Below are 22,005 nucleotides of genomic sequence, written 5' to 3'. Positions count from 1 at the left end.
TAAGATATGTATACTAATACTGGTTTTGATTATTTCCCTCAACCAAGACATGTAAAGTATAATATTAAATGACATTCCTATTTATGAATCAACAATGTTTTGGTAGTATTTGAGTTTTGTGGGAGGACACTTCTTTTTAAACATGAATGTATTTTGTTGATCTTATTGATAAAATTTGATTTTTTTGGCTTTTAATATACTCCAGAACAGATAGATAGATGGCCTAAAATAGCCACTTATTACAGTTATTTGTATATGGCTCTGAAATTAGAGACTCACACATAAACCTCCACACTTCTAGGTTTGGACAAGCCCTACTTCGTACTTATACAGAATCCTTTTGCCAGTGGGTACCTGACACTCTGGCTGGTGAGGAAGATGGGAATTATCAGATCTATGGCAGACTTGAAAGCCACATTCCTAAACAGCACGTTGAGTGAATTCATTTTTTGAATCTACTGACATTTAATTGCAAATATCACTTCATTTGTTTGATAAATAAGTTTGTAATGCTGTATTTTAAAAACACATGCATTATTAGGTTAATATTTAAATGCATTTTTGTTTTTGCCACGAACCACCTTGCTGAATCATAGAGGAATTCATGAACAAGTAATATTTGATGTGATGCTATGTAATGTTATAAAGCATTTGTATTAATTTTTCAACCACTGACCCAGGAAATTTTAATGCCTCAAAGTAAAATTAAAGAAAAAAGTCTCAATTAAACATCTTCCTTGCTTCTCAAGTTTCTGAAGGAGCTTGTGAAGGTGCTGCATTTATGTAGGACTCTCAGTTATCTATTCATAACTGGAGTTCTAGTAAGCAGTGCCATTAGGGGAGGATGCTAAAAATCATATGGCCTTCTAATAATGCCTCATTCTGTTAATGCAAAATATCACCTAATGGTATCTAACTACCATGGAGTTTTCAGCAAATGCATGGTTAAGGCCAAGAGTGTTCAATAAATAAAGTGTAATTTAAATAGTAGGCAGAAGGTCATATAGCCACAATCTACAAGTGAGCATATGAATGACATGCCACCTTCTCTCCAAAATAAAAAAAGGCTCCACTTGCAAAAACATATTCTGAGAGGAGAAAAGAACCAAAAAGAGAGGAAGAAGGAATTCCTGAGAACACTGGCTATGAGGAAGCTGGCTGCCAGCATGCCTGAATCTACTATATGCTAACATCAACACCTGATATTACTCATATTAGCCATAAGGATCTGTGAATAAGATGAAAGTTGGTACAGAGTGAGATGATTGCAACAATGCTAACAAATTCCTGACATGTGTCTGGCAGGTTGTGATACGAAGAGTTACCAAAAAGGGACTGGAACATAATTCATTTATAGCAGTGGTCCCCAGCCTTTGTGGCAGCAGGAACTGTTTCATGGAGGACGATTTTCATGGGGGTCTGGGAGTTGCACAATGGTTTTGGGATAATTCAAGCACATTACATTTATTGTGTACTTTATTTCTATTACATTGTAGTATATAATGAAACATTTATATAATTCACCATAATATAGAATCAGTGGGAGTCCTGAGCTTGTTTTCTTGCAACTAGATAGTCTTATCTGGGGATGATGGGAGACAGTGACAGATCATCAAGTATTAGATTCTCATAAGGAGGACGTAACCTAGATCCCTCACATGCACAGTTCACAATAGGGTTTGTGGTTCTATGAAAATCTGATGCCACTGCTGATCTGACAGGAGGTGGAGCTCAGACGGCAACACAAGGAACGAAGATAGAGGGCAGCTGTAAGTACAGATGAGGCTTTACTTGCTCTGCCGCTCACCTCCTGCTGTATGGCGCAGTTCCTAACAGGCCATGGACTGATAGCAGTTAGGCCTTAATAATGTGGATCAATGATTTTTTTTTTAACATATGTATAGCTATGTGAACAAACATGGTTCATTTTATAAAATAAATTGTAATTATTAAGTGCTGAGTTGTATATATGGTTATTAGATCAAAATTGACAATGGTTTTGTTCTAATCCATAACCTTATCATTTTTCCATTTTCCATTGGTCCTTCAAATTTTGAATACAGAAAGAAATATGATTAAAGCTCCTTTAATGATTTGGCAGTTTCTCTTTGTAATTCTCATAGTTCTAGTAATTTTAATTTCATATATCTTTGATGTTAACAGACATACAAATTTAGGTTTAATTGCATTTTTAGTTAATTGACTATCATTATTATTTGGTCATCTGCTTTACCTGTAATAGTGAATTTGGTTTTTAAATCTGTTTCCTCTAATAATAATATTGTGATATAAGCAATCTTTTCTTTAGAATTGTTCTGACAAAAATTTTCTCTTCTCTTTCAAATTTTCAATGTTACTACATTTTAATGGTGTAAGGAAGAAATTGCTAGCTGCTCACCAAAACCTAGGTTTTCCTTGGTACATGAGTAAATGCTATATGCATATCGGCTATATTTCTTAGTTCTTTTACAGATAAACACATGTGAATAAGTCCAGCCATTGTAATGTAAGTAGATGTGATCTGTTTTCAGGCCCACAAAGTCCTTTTGCCATGCAGCATCCCTCCCTCCATGACCTTTTTCCTTCTAGTTGCTGGGGTAGAGGTAAGCCAAAGAATTACAGTGGAAATCTCATGATGAAAGTCACAGAGATTGGATAGTCCTGAATAATTGTGAAGACAGGCTGTCTGACAAACTCTTCATCCACATTGTAGTGTTAGATGAGGAAGAAATAAACTTCTATTGTGTTTGAGTTATTATGTGTATATACTGTAGCACTGAAGTTGTTCTAATACAGAGATCAAAAAAGGATTCCCTAAGGAGATGACAGTAAGCAGAGATTTGAAGAATGACTGGGTTGTCTTGCTTGGCTGGATGGTAGAGTTGGTAGGTGGGAATCTGTCCAGAAATAACTTTTTGAACTTTCTAGACTTCAATTATTTTCAGACATAAACCTCATAGTCAAATTCATCTATTTATCAATCATTGAACATGTCTATGCTTGCTATGTAGCCCTCTTTCCCTGATATCAAATTTCCACTTACCTTTCCAAGTGTATCTCAAATACCTCCTTTTCTATGAAGCAATTACAGTTGACCTAAAGTTTACCTTCTTTTTACATTTTCAATTTTGACAGCTTGAACCTTTTATTAGAAAACATAATTCAGATCAAACTTCAAAAAATAAACAAAAAAATAGAAAAATATTTAGCATTGCGAGTGGTGAAAAAAGATTGTTGTCAACATATCAGCTAATGTCAGATTGGTGCATTGCATATAGTATTTCTCAACTAATATTAGTTGGTAGGATAATAAAATTAAAGTTTTGTAATTACCTGGTGAATGAATCAGCACAAAAACACCTTAAGACACAGAATGTATCAGCTAATATTCTCAACTAATATTAGTTGGTAGGATAATAAAATTAAAGTTTTGCAATTACCTGATGAATGGGCAGCATAGAAACACCTTAAGACTTAAGACACAGAATGCATTAGCCATCCTAAATATCTCTGTTTCTCAACAAACCTTCCCACTAGATAATTTTTTTAATTTTTAAAATATAACTTGAATACAATATTTTAATAATCATTTTCTTGCTTTTCTTTGCAGTTTAACCACCTACGTATGCATATCTAAACAAGATAACTTGGTTTTCTCTGTTTTTGAGAACCATGTAAATCAAATCATATTATCTAGATACTTCTTCTGTGTCTTGTTTTATTTCACGTATTCATTGTCTATAGCAGTTGTTTGTTCGTTTTCAATGTTGTATAGCATTCTATTTTATGCCATTCTTTTCCTATTCTACTTTTTATGGCTATTTAGGTTATTTCCAGTTTGGAACTGTTACAACGAACACAGGAATTAACACTATTTTACATGCCTTTTGGTGCACAAGTGTAAGAGTTACTCTATGATTATACCTAGGATGAGAACCACAGGGTCATAGGCTATGCATATTTTCAACCTTGAAGATTACTGTTAAATGATTTTCCAAACTGATTGTACCAAATGACACTCATACTAGCAGCTTATGAAGAGTTTGAATAAACTGATTTTTTTGAATTAGATGACTGAAATTGGTTTCATTTCCATTTTCCTAATTACTTGTGAGGTCAGGCATCTTTTTGTAAATGTCCTCTTTTTGAAGTATTTATTAAGATTTTTTTATCCATTTTCTATTGGGTCCCTAGACATTATATATTTTTAATCCCTAGACACACACACACACGATTATATTTTTAAAAACATACATTTATGATACATATACACACGTGTGTGTGTGTGTATATGTATGTGTATATATATCATATATATATATATATTCCAGTTCTTTGTCAGTAAAATGCAACTATATTTTTAGTTTTATAGTTTCTCTTATCTCTCGATGTATTTAACCGAAATTCTTACTTTTAAATTAATAAGTTTAGCTTTTTCTTTTTGGTCTTATTTAAGAGTTCTTTCCCTGGCTACATAGTTATGAAGGTATTCACTTGTATTACTTTCTTTTTTCTTTTTTTTTTTTTTTTTGAGACGGAGTCTGGCTCTGTCGCCCAGGCTGGAGCGCAGTGGCCGGACCTTGGCTCACTGCAAGCTCCGCCTCCCGGGTTTACGCCATTCTCCTGCCTCAGCCTCCGAGTAGCTGGGACTACAGGCGCCCACCACCACGCCCAGCTAATGTTTTTGTATTTTTTAGTAGAGACGGGGTTTCACCGTGTTAGCCAGGATGGTCTTGATCTCCTGACCTCGTGATCCGCCCGTCTCGGCCCCACAAAGTGCTGGGATTACAGGCTTGAGCCACCGCGCCCGGCCCATTTGCATTATTTTCTAAAGGCTTTATAGCTTTGTTTTTTGCATTTAGTTCTGTAATTTATCTAAAATTTGTGTGGATAGGATAAGGTAGAGATCTAATATTTTTGCCATATGTATAAAAAGTAACCTAGTATAATTTAAAAAAAAATGGTTCTTTCCCCAATAATCTGCAATGCTACATTTAACAAATATTTACATTTTCATGGATCTATTTCTGGATACTGTATCCTGTTACATTGGTTTATTTTTCTATTGCTGTGCCAATAGCCATATTGTCTTAATTCCTATAGCTAATTGAGCATGTCTTTCTTCATTTTGGCTATTTTGACCATTTGGTTTTCCACATATATTTCAGGACATGTTTTTCAAGTTGACAAAAATTTAAAAAATTTTGATTCAGACTGTACTGAATCTGTAGATAAATTTGGGTGTGTTTGGCATCACATTGAATTTTACTGTCCATTTGTTTTACATCTCCTTTATGCATTTTTTTCTTTAACATAAAAATTATTTATCTATTTACTAAATAATTCATCAGAAAAAGCTTCATATTAGGAAGAGTGTGTGTAGGTGAGGGAAATTGAAGGTGTATGTATGTGACAGGCATATTTTTAGAGCATATTTCCATGTTCTATTTTCAGAGAATGCAGAGCATCTACTTTATTACTTTTAGCCTCTCTCTTCACCCACTTGATAGTTCTTCATTTTGGTAGAGTTGCTATTTTTATTAGGTTGTGTTTTACTTGTGGCGATGGCTCTGCATTAAAAGCTAGTACCTGCATGTGTCATGGTCTTTTTACCATATCCTCCTCATTTCTGATGAATCAAATTGCCATTATTTTATTTGTGTTCATACCATTTTCTATGATGTTTATTGAGTAAATAGATTTATTGCTCTGCTGGCTCATAGGAAAAAGAAGCCTCAGTTGAGTCTTGGCTTAAGCCACGTTCTCCAAATCAGCCTCTGCCAAGCAACCCTGTATTTGCAGGGTTATTGGATAATTGCTCAGCCAGAGTTTACCCTATACCCTCCTCCCCATTTGGCTATTATTATATATAAATGGATGTACAGAAGGATTAGAAAATGGTACAATTCAAGAACTAAACTGTTTCCAAACATTCAGTGCCAGATTTTCCCCAGTTGCAAAATCTTATATATGTTTCACAAAGCAAATTATACTTTCGTATGGTAACTATAACTAATAGAATTATTATTTTATTTTATAAATCATTTTCTTCCATTAAAATGGAAATTTGACCATCCTTTCTTTTTTTAAAATTAACATTAATATTACTAATCATGATTAATTTTATTTTACTTTTTTAGGTCTGAAGGTGAAGGTCATAGCTAAACATTAGATGAACATGCACACTACAGCATATGCTTTTTCAAACCTTACCATGTTGAGTCTATTTGCCAGATGCTGTTATTGTGAATTTTAACAATTAACATGTTATTTCTAGTATTTTACAGTTTTTAAGTCACTTAAGTAGGCATTATCACATTTGGTCATCATAAACTATTTATATAGGTAAGGTATGCATTTTTAATTCTCTTTCTATACCTGTGAAAATTGATCAAAAGATCTAGATTCATTTCTGAGTTACTAAGATCAAGAGTGTTGTTGACTCTGTTTTTTTGAATGAAATGGACAAATACCCCAGAATTTTAGAGTTGATAAATTGTAAAGTTATATTTTAAGTATAGTTTCCAGTTAACCTAAGAAATAGTGCAAAATAGTAGAAAGCACACAGGCTTTGGAGTCGGACATATATACATTTAAACTTAGAGGTCTATTAGCTGTGTGACCAAAGATAATATATTTAACTTCTCTGAGCCTTACTTTCTTTTCTTTTTTCTTTTTCTTTTCTTTTCTTTTTTTTTTTTTTGAGACAAGGTCTCATTCTGGTTGCCAGGCTGGAGTGCAGTGGTATAATCTTGGCTCATTGAAGCCTTGACCTCCTGGGCTCAGGTGATTCTCCCACCTCAGACTCCCGAGTAGCTGGGATTACAGGCACACACCAAAACACCTGGCTAGTATTTTGTATTTTGAGTAGAGACGGGGTTTTGCTATGTTGTCCAGGCTGTTCTTGAATTCCAGACTCAAGCAACTAACCCACCTCAGCCTCCTAGAGTGCTGGGATTACAGGCATGAGCCACTGCACCCTGCCCAAGTCTTACTCTCTTAATCTATACAATGTGTGTGGCATTATGTAACCCTTAATTTTGTTGCAGGATTACATGCATGCCTCTAGCATGGTGCTTACCACATGGAAGAGTTTCTGTATATTGTATCAATTATTGTAATGTTTAATCCTTTAAAAGTAAAATGGATATTAAACAAAAAAGTAAGGGCACGTATACTAATACATATTTTAAAAATATTTACTCCAAACTTGAGTTTGAAATTTCTGCTATGTTGACTTGGGCAAATTTTCATCTCCTTCTCCCTTGAGAAACATCTACTTTATGTATATTCGATGGTGTCAATGGGAGCTTCATTGGCTTGGAGAAAAAAATGATCATCATTAGGGAATGTTGTGATATGCTGCCGAGATCTCTGTTCAGCACAGAAGAGCTTGTTAGTCTAATTGCTTGAAACCCTTATGTGTCATCCTTCTTTGGAAACTGCTCTTGGTTGGAAAGAGCTGCATATCCCAAAGTCACACTCCTACCACTCCTTTTTTGGGGGTAGCCAACTTCCAATGACTGGTCAATTTGAGGATATAAAGGTTTGGCTTTCTCACTGCAATCTGTGACAAATTGGAAGGACCCTCCCACCTTTAGAATTCCCTGTGGACTTTGACCATTGTTGAGACTATATTTTATTCCAACTTTTCCTGCCGTACAATGTTGCTTTTCATCCTTCCCCTTCCACAGGTGCTGATTCTAGAACACTTCTCAATACCTTTTCTAAATGCCAATCTCTATCCAAGGATATAAATCCCAACCTGCAACATAGTCTCACTCTAATTTTCTTTGGCTTTCTGAGTCAGGTTTTTGTGCTAAGATTTGTCCCACTATATATTAATTAATAAAGCTGAAGTACTCAAGCTATTAATATTTTAAAATCATTCCCATCAGATGCCATGTTTTACAAAAGTGAGTACAACTCCTGTGCTTGTTTTTTCTGGTAGCTGTTTCCTTGATGGCATATTGAGCCCATAGTCAAAATGTTTTGGGATAATCCATTTATGCCACCTAGGTAGTATAAGTGGATGGTGGAGTGGAGGGATGGGAAAGCAGGAGACATGGGAACACGTCTCAGAAAGAGGTGGAGTACTCTTACATTTCCCTATCATTACATGAAGACTAACATGTTTCTAGGAGTTAAGTCCTGGGAACATAGTCCTTTCATCTTTCCCTGTTTAAACCCTCATCTATAGCAGTAGGAAATGCTGAAGAAAGCTTTCCTGAAGAAAGTAAGCACTATTTTTCTAGAATTTTAAGAGGTACCATGGCATAAATTGTATCCAGGTAGTCAGCTATAGATAGGAAGATTAAAAGAGACACAGAAATATACTTTTTCAGGTCAGGAGATGGACAACTTGACTTTTAGTAAAATATGACTTGAATGCCTCTAGAGCAGCTCTTTCATGTCTCCTGGGGCATCTTTTTTTCTACTGGGATCTTCAAATTGGAGAATATGGACACATTTGTGAACAAATGTGTGCACAGCTACAAGAAAATTACTTTTCTGTTTGCAGTTTTTTTTTCAAAGATTTGGAAAACATCGAAGTTTTATTTTCTTAGAATATTCATCATATAGTGTATTCACAGGTTAAATTATAAGAATATAACTTTTCTATTTTGGTGAACATCTATTTTGTCTCAAAAGCCTGGAGCATAGAAACTTTTAAAGTATAAGCAGTGATTGAAAAATTATAGTAGTTTTGTGTTATGAAAAATACCTAATGCTTCATCCTGATACCAAAACCTGGCAGAGGTACAACAAAAGAAAATTTCAGACCCCTAATGAACATTGATGCATAAATCCTCAATAAAATACTAGCAAATTGAATCTAGTAGCACATCAAAAAGCTTATCCACCACCATCAAGTCGACTTTATCCTTGGGATGCAAGACTGGTTCAACATACACAAATCAATAAACGTAAACTGTCAACATAAACAGAACCAATAACAAAAACCACATGATTCTCTCAATAGATGCAGAAAAGGCCTTCAACAAAATTCACCCCTTCATGCTAAAAACTCTCAATACACTAGGTATTGATGGATTGTATCTCAAAATAAGAGCTATTTATGATAAATCCACAGCCAATATCATACTGAATGAACAAAAGTTGGAAGCATTCCCTTTGAAAATCGGCACAAGACAAGGATGACCTCTCTCACCACCCCTATTCAACATAGTTTTGGAAGTTGTGGCCAGGGCAATCAGGCAAGAGACAGAAAGAGTATTCAAATAGGAAGAGAGGATGTCAAATTGTCTCTGTTTGCAGATGACATGATTATATATTTAGAAAACCCCATCGTCTCAGCCCAAAATCTCCTTAAGCTGATAAGCAACTTCAGCATAGTCTGAGGATACAAAATCAATGTGCAAAAATCACGAGCATTCCTATACAAACAGCCAGATCATGAATGAACTCCCATTCATAATTGCTACAAAGAGAATAAAATACCTAGAAATCCAACTTACAAGGGATGTGAAGGACCTCTTTAAGGAGAACTACAAACCACTGCTCAAGAAAATGAGAAGACACAAACAAATGGAAAAACGTTCAATGCTGATGGATAGGAAGAATCAATATCGTGAACATGGCCATACTGCCAAAAGTAATTTACAGTTTCAGTGCTATATCCATCAAGCTACCATTGACTTTCTTCATAGAATTAGAAAAAAGCTACTTTAAATTTCACATGGAACCAAAAAAGGGCCTGTGTAGCCAACCAACCTTAAGCAAAAAGAAGAAAGCTGGAGGCATCGTGGTACATGACTTCAAACTATACTTCAAGTCTACAGTAACCCAAATGGCATGATATGGTACCAAAATAGACATATAAACCAATGGAACAGAACAGAGGCCTAAGGAATAATGCCACACATCTACAACCATCTGATCTAACAGACATGACAAAAACAAACCTGACAAAAACAAGCAATGGGGAAAGGATGCCCTATTTAATAAATGTTGGGAAAACTGGCTAGCCATCTGCAGAAAATTGAAACTGGACTGCTTCCTTACACCTTACACAAAAATTAACTCAAGATAGATTAAATACTTAAATGTAAGGCCCCAAACCATAAAAACCCTAGAAGAAAACCTAGGCAATACCATTCAGGACGTAGGCATGGGCAAAGACTTCATGACTAAAACACCAAAAAACAATGGCAACAAAAGCCAAAATTGCCAAATGTGATCTAATTAAACTAAAGAGCTTCTGCACAGCAAAAGAAACTATCATCAGAGTGAACAGGTAACCTATAGAATGGGAGAAAATTTTTGCAATCTATCCATCTGACAAAGGGCTAACATCCAGAATCGATAAAGAACTTGAACAAATTCACAAGAAAAAATCAACTCCATCAAAAAGTGGGCAAAGGATATGAACAGACACTCCTCAAAAGAAGTCATTTATGCGGCCAATAAACATATGGAAAAAAGCTCATCATCACAGCCCATTAGAAAAATGCAAATCAAAACCACGATGAGATACCATTTCATGCCAGTTAGAATGGTGATCATTAAAAAGTTAGGAAACAACAGATGCTGGAGAGGATGTGGAGAAATAGGAACACTTTTACACTGTTGGTGGGAGTGTAAATTAGTTCAACCATTGTGGAATACAGTGTGGTGATTCCTCAAGGATCTAGAACCAGAAATACTACTCCTAGCAATCCTGTTACTGGGTATATACCCAAAGGATTATAAACCATTCCAGTGTAAAGACACATGCACACGTATGTTTATAGCACTATTCACAATAGGAAAAACTTGGAACCAACCCTAATGCCCATCAATGATAGACTGGATAAAGAAAATGTGGCATGTATATACCGTGGAATACTATGCAGCCATAAAAAGGGATGAGTTCATGTCCTTTGCAGGGACATGGTTGAAGTTGGAAACCATCATTCTCAGCAAACTAACACAGGAACAGAAAACCAAACACCGCATGTTCTCACTCATAGATGGGAGCTGAACAATGAGAACCCATGGACATGGAGGGGAACATCACACACTGGGGCCTGTCTGGGAGTGGTGGGCTAGGGGAGGAATAGCATTAGAAAAAATACCTAATGTAGATGACAAGTTGATGGGTGCAGCAAAACACCATGGCACGTGTTTACCTATGTAACAAACCTGCACGTTCTGCACATGTATTCCAGAACTTAAAGATTAAAAAAAAAATAAAAAATAAGAAAAATAAAAAAATAAAAGGATGCTTTTAAGACTAGGGCAATGTAAAGGGGAACAGATAATGCACCAGAACAAAAATGTGCTAAAGTGACCAATCTTCAGACTCATGTACAAGAAGTCTAGTCATTTAGTCATTGTTTGTTTTTTTTTTTCGAGACAGAGTCTTGCTCTGTCACCCAGGCTGGAGTTCAGTGGTGTGATCTTGACTCACTGCAAACTCCGCCTCCCAGGTTCATGCCATTCTCCCGCCTCAGCCTCCCAAGTAGCTGGGACTACAGGCGCCCTTCACCACACCCGGCTAACTTTTTGAATTTGTAGTAAAGACGAGGTTTCATCGTGTTAGCCTGGCTGGTCTCGATCTCCTGACCTCGTGATCTGCACGCCTCAGCCTCCCAAGAAGTCTAGTCGTTGTTGAGACTGCATTTTATTTCAACATTTCCTGCTCTCCAAGCTTGTTTTCCTCCCTCTCCTTTCATAGGTGTTGATTCTATAACACTTCTCAATACATTTTCTAAATGGCATTACATTTTCCATTTGTCAAGAAAGTGGTACGGGGAGAATGAAGTATATGAAGTACAGGAAGGGAGCTCATGGAAAGAATGAAGGATATGAAGAGCCACACAATTTATTGAAAAAACAAAAAAAGCTGCTTCAGATCAGTTAAACATCTTAAAATATGCTTGTGAAGACAAGTTCACCATGATTAATGATAAAAACAACAAAACTTGCGAACACATTTCAGCAACAAATGTGTGATTTTTATGAAGCATTTCTGATGAGGAAAAAGTGTTTCTAAAAGATATGTGCACAGATGGAGCCAAATCAGATAGACAAAACATGGTGCCCTGAAATGTAATTGGACCCACTTCTTTATCCATCACAAATCAGGAAGAAAATCACAAGGCAATCTCATTGTAGCAGTTTGTTTATTAGGGTAGCAAAATGGTAAATACTATTAAGAGGGTTTCTTTAAAAACATATATGAAAACATCACATTATACTCCATAAATATATAATACATACAGTTGTCATTAGTGTAAAATACAATAATTTTAAAATGAAAAATTTTGGTCAGATGTCAAATAGGAAGTAACTCAGATTCTTGCATAAATATGACAATGAGTGAAACTGTTTATGTATTTTCAAAGTCTTAATATCTATTTTCCTTTAATGAGGAAAAAGACATTATAATAAAGGGCAAGAATCTGTCCGCATGAGTTAGGTCATTGCCAACTTTATGGAAGAGTGTGTTACGAATGTTTGCCTACGTGGTGATATTTTTTTTCAAGGCTGAATACTTACAGTTGATTAACTATAAGGCAAAAATTGAATGGTCTGACTGCATACAACAAAATGGCTACCGTGAAAATGATGTTTGAAACTTAGATGAAGTTAATTATTGATAAAATGAGTCATTTGTGATTTTTAGTCTATTTACATGGAATGTAAATGAGAGCATTAAGAGAAAAGAACATCAACAGTAGGTTTTTTTCATTTTTTCTTTAACTAAAAAGACCTTTGTTTAAATTTTTCCCCAAGAGAGTAATACAGCCTGACCAGTGGAATGGAAACACGTTCAGCCCAGAACCCGACAACCATTGCCTTGAGATTTCAATAAGAAGATGCATTTATTAAAATCTTCATTAGCAAAACCCCCTAAACTTTGCATTGTCCTACTTTTTAAGTAGATGTCTGAGGGTCTTTCATAAGAATAAGCAACAAAGATCATACAAAGGGGAAAAAGAGTTGCTGATTGTTTCTTTTTAGGTAAAAATGAAGTCTTATAAAATATGGCTCTGAGACAAACAGGCAAAATTGTATGGGAGATGTCAACCATGATTCAATTCAAGCTAATTTTCCAAAGTTGACAGATTCATTACAATAACATATTGTGCATTATCAGTGAGATTTTTTTTTAATTAAGGTATTCTTAATATGCTTTTCTAATTGGAAAATAATTAAAGCAATTTTGCATTCATTCAACAGGTATTTTTTGACTGCTTATAAGGTGCTGGGCCTAGTGATACACACTCAAGATCTGGCAGAAAACAAATAGTCCTTATGGTCATTAAAACAAGCACAAATATAAAATCTACACTGTCAAATTTGCATGAGTTTTTAGGAATGTTTTCAAAGAAATTTTATGTTTATATAGCACTGCTTCAGGTTATGTCTCCAGACTCCCAAGCAGCCCACATTATCTTTGCTCTGTATTAGATATACTAAACTAAACCTTTGTGAATTAATATACATAAAAACACATTGCTTCTATATTATTTGTTATTTATGTTCTCTGTGGTTCTACGAAATTCAGATGGAGTGGTTCCCAGGCCTAGATATCTTGAGTCTTTGAAAAAATAGAGTCCCAACTAGTTGCTCAGTTTCTATCTCTGGCCCTTGGACAGGAAGAACATCTATCACTTTTTCTGACACGCTAATTAAAAGCTCTACATTAGTGTCAACTTTTAAAAGATCCATTTTTGGTGTCTCATTCTTCTATTGTCCTAACTGATCTCTCTTACATTTAGGCTACAGTATCATTTACATTGGCCAAGTATTAAACTAAGGATTAGGATCAATGAGTCTAATCACCCCTTCATAAAATTCCTTCATCAAATATTGTTGAACATCTATTTGTGATTGAGAAAATATACTCCTTGTACTTATGAGATTTAAAATTTAAGAAGAGATAAAAAATGTCATTTGATTACTTGGAGTCGTTTAGCCTGTGTGTATAGAGAGTATCACGATTGTAGGGTTTTTTTTAACATAGAAGATTTTTTTTTTCAGTCATCAAAAAGTAAAGAACTCTGAAAAAGATTAATTTCTTACTACTATATGATATAAAAGTATCTGGTTTCCTTGGACAATACAGGAGATATATTAATCCACGTTTTCCAATAATCTTTCCTTCTTCTTGCTTTCATTTTTAGTTTATATCTTGTAATTTCTGAAGTTTTGTGTCATAAAGCACCTTTCTACATCCCATAGCAGATAATAAGTCTTTAATTTTATCTTTTATTCCTGATTTTCTAGCACTGATGCCTACCAGTCATACATATAAAATGTATTTACCAATTTAATATTGTTAAAAAGTAAACTGAGACACAATACAATTTTTAAAAAATTTATTTGCACATATAGCAATTCATGAATTGGGTAGCTCTAAACCAGGGGAAATGCAAGGGGGAGGCTTTTATAGGGTGAATATAGAAAATATTTGACTGGTTCCAATTATATACTTGCCTTATTTGGTCTATTCCTTTGAAAAGTCTCTAATTAGATAAGTAGAAGTTTATTGGCTATCTCAGATTGGTTGAGTTTGCTTTGCTTTTTAAAAATATAGGCATTTATAATAAATAGCTCAAATTAAGTTTTGCTTATGTTTACAAATCGAAGGTTGACGTGACTTATGAGGCTTAACTGGCTTTGTCTGCTGAAGAATTCTTTAGGCCCTCATTTTAATTTACTTTAACAGTACATGTATATGCATTTATATATATTTACTATTTATATGCATTTACTAAAAATTTATACACATCTAAAATTGTACACATTTAATGAAAATAAGGCGTATTGTTTTTAAATGGGTCTTTTATGGTTTGCCTTTCCAGTTAGCTCAGGAACTCTTAACAAGAGAGATCCATGCCTTAGATCTGTATTCGAATTGCCTTAGTGTATAGCATATTTTGAATCATTCTGATAAAAAATGCTCAATTTGTAAAAGAGTTTATACACCCAGCTTCTTCGTGGAGGAAGGATCTCTTTTTTTCTCAAAGAGATAACAATTAGTTATACTCTGAATTAGGAGCCATTGTCAAGGTGGATAGATGAGGTTAAGGACAAGATCAGGAAGAAAAGCAATTTTGAGGGGGCAACGTGAGTCCTCATGAGATAAGACTTTATTTAGTCCACTATAGGGATTGGGCTATATGATTTGTAACGTGCCACTCATGGCAGTTGCAAAACAGGAGTTGACAAAATGATTTCAGTAATAGCAGTGTCACTGAAATGAGTGCATTGCTTCTGCAGAAGCTCCAACACTAAAATTCATTTGAATGTAAAAGATGTTATTAAAAAAATTTTACCATTTCATTGTTTTTGCTAGCACAACTAAACTGTAACACAGTGTTTCATTAGGTGTCTAAAATGAATAAGTGCTAAAAAAAGAATTCCAAAATGGGAAGGTCTATGTGTGAGAGTGTGCGGGTGAGTTTTCCTGGAGAGGGTGATGCTTGTCTAAGGCCCAAAATGTTGGCGTTTAGATGGAGACTGGGATACTCCATAGAAGGAAGCTCAAATTCTTTGCCTGACAGAAGCAATAGACTAGATTATGCTGAAGCAGTATGAATGCTGATTATACATTAGCCAATTTAAAGAGGTTTGCATACTGTCATAATTATTCAATACATCTAAATTATGTTGACTAAATTCAATAACATAAGCTATACAAGTGCATATACATTTTTACAATCTCAAAAATGCAGCATGGTATGGGTTGGCATTATAAATTTATATTTGACTCTTCAAGAACTGAATCTAAAAATGTGACTATTAAAAATGCTAATTATACTGCTACCTAGAGAATAAAAACTTTGAGAAATAAACGGTCCTTTTCAATGGAAAACTTTACATGTTGATTACTATTTAAAGTTAACTAGAAGTTGAAAACGGTGAAGCAGACACTTCTTTTATTTTCCAATAGGAACTGGATTTGTTCAAGTCTATCTATCTGAATGTTCAAATCTGTCTATTAGCGGATAAGGGGAGGGGGAAATTGGGGCTAAGTGCTAATAGGTACAGGGTTTTTTGGGGGTTAATGGAAATGTTCTAGGCTTAGATAGTGGCAATGGTTGCATACATAGTGAATGTACTAATAACCAATTTAAAATGATGGATTTTATGCTATATGAATTGCATTTAAAAAACAGAAACAAAATGTTACAGTTTATTAAATAAAAGAATAACTTCATGTATCCTGTATGAAAATTGTATAATCTATGCTTGGAAACCATTGAACATCATATTGCTAAATGTATCATTTGTTTGGTAAATTACAAATGTTAAGACTTTACTGTTTAGTATCATCAAATGCATTGTGATTGTCCTTTTAGGCAGACTGGTTTCAAACTGCATTTTTTTTTTTTTAAGTTAGTTAAAGCAAAATGAGTTGAAGGGGGAAATTCCACTACTTCACATCTTAGGAAGTCACTCTCTCTCTACTTGATAAATGGAGGCCATTCAGTTACTTCCCCTTATTGCTAAGCGGTATTTAAAATAGACTTCTACCTGTGCCTTAGACTTATTCCTTTTTCATGTCTGTGTGCCTTACTTTCTCAATTAAGCCTGCTCTCCAGCAACTCCTATATATGCTCTGCACCTGCCTCCTTCTGATTTAAAACATTAGGAAAGTTTATATAAGTTTGCCTCCACTTTCCTCACCAGCCTCATTTCTGACTACTCTTCCTTGCTCTGTGGAGTTCAGCTTCACAGAACTTTTTAGTTCCTTAAACTTGTATAGCCTCCCACAGAGTCTCCACTGTCTCTAATTCCTCTGCTGTATCTCCATTCTCCTTTGCAAGGGTAATTCTTTCTTATCTTTTAGATCTCAGTTTGGAAATCCCTCAAGTGAACTTGCCTGATTACCTGTACCTCTCCCTAACCCCCAGTCCAGATTAGGTGGCCAACCTGTGGCTCTAGAGATATACTGTACTCCCCAGCAATTGCTCTAATCATCACACAGTTCAATAATTGGCTTATTTGTCTGCTTTCTTCACTACAATGTAAGCCTAATGAACAAAGGAATTAGGTCTCCTTTGCTCCTAGACACATCTCCCTTACCCAGCAGAATTCATTCTCTCATTTACTTACATGTTAGTTACTGTTTATGCAGCTTTTATATATGTCCCAGACACTCTTCCAAGCATTGTAAGTAGGAAAGACAAGGTCTCTGGCCTCAAAAAACTTAAATTCTAGTTGGATGAGATACACAACACACATGTGAATAAATATGTCAAATAATAATGTAATGATATAAAAAGATGCATCTGGAAGACAGTAGTCTATTTTAAATAAGGTTATCAAGAAGGCAGTTACTGAGCTGAGATAAAAATAAGAAAGTGGCCATATGAACATTGGAAATAAGATCCTTGTTGCGGAAAAACAAACAAACAAACAAAAAAACAAACTCAAGTACAGAACCTCTGTGATAAGGAGGAGCTTGGCATTTTCTAGGAACTGAAAGAAAGCCAGTGTTAGTGGAGCCTAGTGATCAAGAAGAGAACAACCTAAGAGGAAGAAAAAGGGCTCAGTCCATAAGAAACTCAGAGATCAGGATTTAAGGAGTTATATTTTCACTCTATTGCAATTGAAGTTCTTTGACGAGTTTTAAAGCAGGGGAAATAGGAGTTTTTATTCTGATACGGTTGGGCTTTGTGTCCCCACCCAGATCTCATCTTGAATTGTAATCCTCATAATCCCGGTATGTCAAGGGAGAGAATAGGTGGAGGTAATTGAACCATGGGGGAAGTTTCCCCCAGGCTATTCTCATGATAGTGGGTGAGTTCTCACAAGATCTGGTGGTTTTATAGGGACTCTTCCCACTTTGCTCAGCACTTCGCCCTCCTGCCGCCTCGTGAAGAATGTGCCTTGTGAAGAACGTGCTTTGCTTCCTCTTTGCTTTCCACCATGATTGTAAGTTTCTTGACGCTTCCCCAGCCATGCTGAACTCTGAGCCAATTAAACCTTTCCTTTATAAATTACCCAGTCTCGGGCAGTTCTTTATAGAAGTATGAAAGTGGACTAATACACATTCTTTCCCCCACAAAATTTCAGTTTGGATAGTTTCTGTTGACCTGTCTTCAAGTTCATTGTTGCTTTCGTCTGTGGTCACCTATTTGCTGTTAAGTGCATCCAGTGAATTTTTTATTTAAACTGTTTTATTTTAGTTCTAGATTTCTATTTGGTTTTCTTTCTTTCTGTCCCACTTTCCTTTCTTCCTTCATGTCTTCCTTCCTTCCTGTCTTCCTTCCTTCCTTTCTTCCATCCTTCTCTTTTTCTCTTTCTTTCATTCATTCTTTCTTTCCTTTCTCTTTCTCTTTTATTTAAATTAACACAGTAGAATCATTTATGTACACTTAAGTGCACCTATATTTGAAGTGTAATCTGATAAGTTTTCAGAAATTACTTGTGTATGTGTAACCCGAGCTGTAATCAAGATACAGCATATTTTCATGATCCAAAAAGACTTCCTTGGTGCTCCTTGTCAGGCAATCTCCTCTACTCATTCCCACCTCCAAGAAGCCATGGTTTTGCTTTCTGTAACAATAGATTCAAATTTGTTTCTTTTCTGGAGTTCCATATAAATGGAATCATATAGTGTATATTCTTGGCTGTTTTATTTCACTCAGTATAACGATTTTGAGATTCGTCCATGCTTTTGCTTGTACCAGTAGTTTTTCTCAATTGCTAAATTATATTCCAGTACATGAACACATCACAACTTTATTAATTTATCTCTTCATGAACATTTGGGTTTTCCCAGATTTAAAATATTATGAATAAAGTGGCCATAAACATTTGTATGTGTGGATGTATGTTTTCATTTCTGTATGGAATATACTAATTGTGGAATTGCTAAGTCAAATGAGAATAAAGGCTTAATATTATTAAAAGCTGTCAACTTTTCCAAAGTAGATGCAATAAGCAATATAAGTAAATCTTAATTTTGCATTCTAGAAAACACTTCGTATTGTCAATCTCTTTAAATTTTATCAATTTAATGAATGTACAGTGATATCTCATTATAATTTTAACTTTTCTTCTTTAATGCCTAATGATATTAAGTATTTCCTTATGTTCTTATTTGGAATTTTTAAATCTTCTTTACTGATGTGTCTTTTAGTTCTATCAACTTTTGGTTCATGTATTTAGAAGTTTTAATAAAATAGCTAATCTATTAATGAATTGAACAGTGATGATCTTTTTATTTTTCTTGGTCTTTTATCTCTCTGTTTTATTTTGAATAGCTATGCCTCCAAGTTCACTAATTTTTTTTTTTCTTCTGCAGTGTGTAATCGGCTGTTAATCCCATCCAGAGTATTTTCCAAATGTTGTATTTTTCCATCTCCAGAAGTTTGACTTGGGTCTTTTTCATTCTTTCATTTTTCTTCCCATCATATTATTTTTTTTCTTTTACCTTCTTAAGCATATGAAATTTAGTTATAAGAACTTTCTAATATTACTAACTGCTAATTTTACCATCTACATCACTTCTGGTCTGTTTGTATTGATTGGTTTTAGTCATATTTTCTTGATTTAATTGCTTGCATTATAATTTTTATTGGATGGCCAATATTGTCAATTTTATATTTTTGCATGCTAGCTTTCATTGTATTACTTTAGATATTTTTGAGTTTTGTTCTCAGTTAGAGTTAAGTCACTTGTAAATAGTTTGACTCTTTTATGACTTACCTTTAAGTTTTCTTAAGGAGTGTTTAGAAGAGCTTTTATCCTAGGGCTAATTGGCCCCACACTTTAGTCAATATTCTTCCCAGTACTTTACCTCACTTTTTTTTTGAGGAGTCTCACTCTGTCCCCAAGGCTGGAGTGTGGAGTGCGGTGGTATGATCTTTGCTCACTGCAACCTTCACCTCCCCAGTTCAAGTGATTCTCCTGCCTCAGCCTCCTGGGTAGCTGGGATTACAGGTTCCTGCCACCATGCCCAGCTAATTTTTGTATTTTTAGTAGAGACGAGGTTTTGCCATGTTGGCCGCTGCTCCTCGCCTCTTTACCTTATTTCTTATTTCATTAGAATTCTTTTCACTTTAGTTGGTGGGAACACAAAATATTTTCAGTGCTGTGTGTACCCTAAGAATTGTTCTGACTACTGTTTTGCGTGTTCACGTGTGTCTCTGTGTGTGTGCATGTGGTATGGATTTATTTTTCTCCCTGGTTTCAGAGTTTGCCCACATGTGTGTGTCGATGAATACTCAGCTGAAGAGTCAAGAGGGCCTGTCTGAAGATTTCTGGACCTCTTTCTCTAAGCTCTTCCCTTTTCTTCAGTACACTTTCCTGTTAATCGTAGCTATCTTTTTGGACTTGCCCTTCCTTCCCTCAGCCTTGGATAGTCTCTCAAGCTGGTAAAACGTGGCAATCATAGCATCTACCTCATGTTTTCCCTTCTCTTAGGTACCATTATTCTGTATTTCCTGTTGTCTAAAGTGTCAATTGTTGTTGCAAATATTTTTTCTAGCTTTCTAGTTTTAATCAGTATAGTGAAGCTGTTCCACCTCACTTCATTCCATTAAAAGTGGAAAATGTATGTTTCTTTTAACAAGTGTCTAATTTTGACTTTGTATTTTTGGTTGTTATTTCAATTGCCAACTGTCTTTCATTGCTTGTATGGATATATCACCTGGAAATCCTGATGATTTCCTTTAAAGTTAAGATACCTTTTTCTCTATTTGAATTTCTTCTTTTCCTATTTCTTTTTTCTTTTCAACCTCATCTGCATCTTCTCAGATGATCCTAAATTATCCTGCTTGGGGTTTCATTTGGATTTCTGGATTGAATTCTTTAATTGCTTTTGGAAAATTCTCAGCTATTTATTACTTGAGTATTATACCCCATTGTGTCTCTACTCTCTGGAACTTCCATGACTGGAACTAGGTCATTACATGGTCTCACATATGTTTCTTAGATTCTTTACCACGTTTTCCTTTTTTTCTCCTTAATTAGATATTTTCTGTTCTATATTCTAGCTCATTAATCCCTTTCCCCATTATGATTTTAATCCCTTACATTAAGTTTTAAATTTCAGTTACTTATTATTTATAGCATTTCTATTTTATTCATTTTTGGTAAAGTTAATGTTCTTGTGAATACATCCATCCATCTATGTTTTTCCTCCAGTGTTCCCTTTATTTCCTAGAATTCTTTAGTCATAGTTATCTTACAATTTTTATTTGGATTGCTCCTGGGTTATATGTTGTCTATATTTTCTCTTGGGCTTTTAACATGTAGTTTTTGCTCATGGCATGCCTGGTATTTTTATATTAAATATCAATACCTTTGTATGGAAAGGTGTAGAGGCTTTGAGTGATGTTTTCTCTCGCTAGAAAGGGTTTATCATTTCTTTTGTTAGATAAAATGGGAGTTTAAAATATTAACCAATCTTGGATTAAGCTGACTTAAGACTGTGTTACAATCTTGCTAAGTGTTTCTCTACTTTTGGTTGATTCCATGTTCCTAGAGTGTGGTCCTGCAGGTGCTATGATTGCATACTTACACATATTTAGGAGAAAACAGTCCTAGGGGAATGCTTAATTTTGAATCTCACTAAAATCTTGATCTCTCAACTTTCTTACGTTCCTTTTCCATGTTTGTGAAACTGCAAATGCTCTCTTGGTTTCTCCGATTCTAAGTATTTTCCTTCTTACCCTTCCATTTTCTGGACTCTTAGATTATTTCCTAGTATCTAGAATTAGCAAATAAAGCAAAGCTAAAAAGCAGACATAGACTATTAGAATATAGATAAATTAGAATATAGAATAAAATGGCCCGTTATTCTTACTGTTTCCAAGAATATGTGAATACTTTCTCACATAACTTTCTCACATAATAAGATAAATTAGAATTTTACCACAGTTTTTCTATATATTGAGATCTTGTCTCTTTAAGACTTGGTTAAATCAGTAGCTCTCTGATGCCTTAAAACAGATAATTTAAAGACTTACGGTTAATACTAGTCTCCACAAAAGGAATTCAAGGTCCTCAAAGAAGTGACTAATATTATAGCTGGGA

Source organism: Mandrillus leucophaeus, unplaced genomic scaffold (genome assembly GCF_000951045.1).
Source record: "Mandrillus leucophaeus isolate KB7577 unplaced genomic scaffold, Mleu.le_1.0 Scaffold298, whole genome shotgun sequence".
Taxonomy (NCBI): Eukaryota; Metazoa; Chordata; class Mammalia; order Primates; family Cercopithecidae; genus Mandrillus; species Mandrillus leucophaeus.
Note: the sequence above shows the minus strand (reverse complement) of the source record.